Source organism: Mauremys mutica, chromosome 4 (genome assembly GCF_020497125.1).
Source record: "Mauremys mutica isolate MM-2020 ecotype Southern chromosome 4, ASM2049712v1, whole genome shotgun sequence".
NCBI classification, from domain to species: Eukaryota; Metazoa; Chordata; order Testudines; family Geoemydidae; genus Mauremys; species Mauremys mutica.
Window position 1 is genome coordinate 93,466,715 of NC_059075.1, and position 1,170 is coordinate 93,467,884.

At 40.2% G+C, this 1,170-nt stretch overlaps 1 non-coding gene across 1 annotated transcript; it reads left to right on the plus strand.

Annotated features, from left to right (window-relative positions):
- The first annotated feature begins 239 nt into the window (after positions 1-239).
- Positions 240-346, plus strand: LOC123370564. Its single transcript, XR_006579461.1, has one exon. It is a non-coding gene; the product is annotated as a U6 spliceosomal RNA (small nuclear RNA).
- The last annotated feature ends 824 nt before the right edge of the window (positions 347-1,170 follow it).

Sequence of the window (1,170 nt, forward strand, 5' to 3'; positions counted from 1 at the left end):
TTTACAGCCCTTTCTAGCCAAGCAGGATCCAGTGCTAAGTGAAATGAGTACAGCTTGGTTGAGTTAGTGTTTTGTGTTGACCCCATGTTAAACATGTGGCTCTGTATAATTTTTTGCACAGAACCACATGGAACTTAGCAGTTTCCTTGACTGAGTTTCACATTGAATTCTTTTGAGATCCCTTCAGACCTGAAACTCAGGAGGTGCAAACCCCAGCAAACCAAAGCATTAAGAGATTTGTTTTTACAAACTTAGCACATATATTACAATTAGAATGATACAGAGAAGATTAGCCTGGCCCCTGTGCAAGGATAACATGCAAATTTGTGAAGTGTTTCCCAAACTTCTGAATTTCGTGTAGCTCTAAGTCTAAATGATCAGCTGTACGGTTTTGCAGTTCTCAACAGAAAGGGTATGTCAAAGTGGCAACAAGAGTAAATCAGCATAAATCAGTGGAGTTGTCTGATCTGGTCAAGTATTATTTATTGAGTATCAACAGGTTGTTTGGCACTTTTATATGTACGTATATGTATGCTGTGTGTATAGCTCCTGCTCTGAGGATGTTAGAATCTACTTCAGACAGACAAAACAGATCAGATACCAACAGCTGGCAAAAGACTGAGGTTGTGGAATGATCTAGCAGGGTCATTTTCAAAAGATTTCATGGAATCAGTAGTGTATGAGAGGAGGAATACTTTCGTACTCAGAGAAGAATACAGGAGAATTTCACTAATTCACTTGGCTAATGTGAACTTCATCCTGGTGCAGCACGCTAAGTGCCTTTTTAAACCCTATTTTGAAAGTTTAAATGGAAATTAAGTGATTGCTGGATCTGGCCCTTGATGTGTATTTGGTTGTCATGGTTTTTGGTTCCTATGGTAACTGAGTTAGATTATTAGGGGATAGCTCAGCCAGCTTCAGCCGGCTGGGTGAGTTCTCTGAGTCTGTAAATAAAATGGTGATTTTGTTAGCTGTCTGCTGTCTGGCCTCAAGTGATTTCTTCCTAAACCGGCTGCCCCCAAGGATATAACAAGTGGCGACGATGGATGGGATCCTGGTGCTGCTCCAGTAACAGAAGGAAGTAGAAGTCAAGGTACAAAACAAACAAATAAAAATACTGCTTGTTTGCACTGACTGTGAAAGTGAAACTAAAATCATGAATACTCTGAC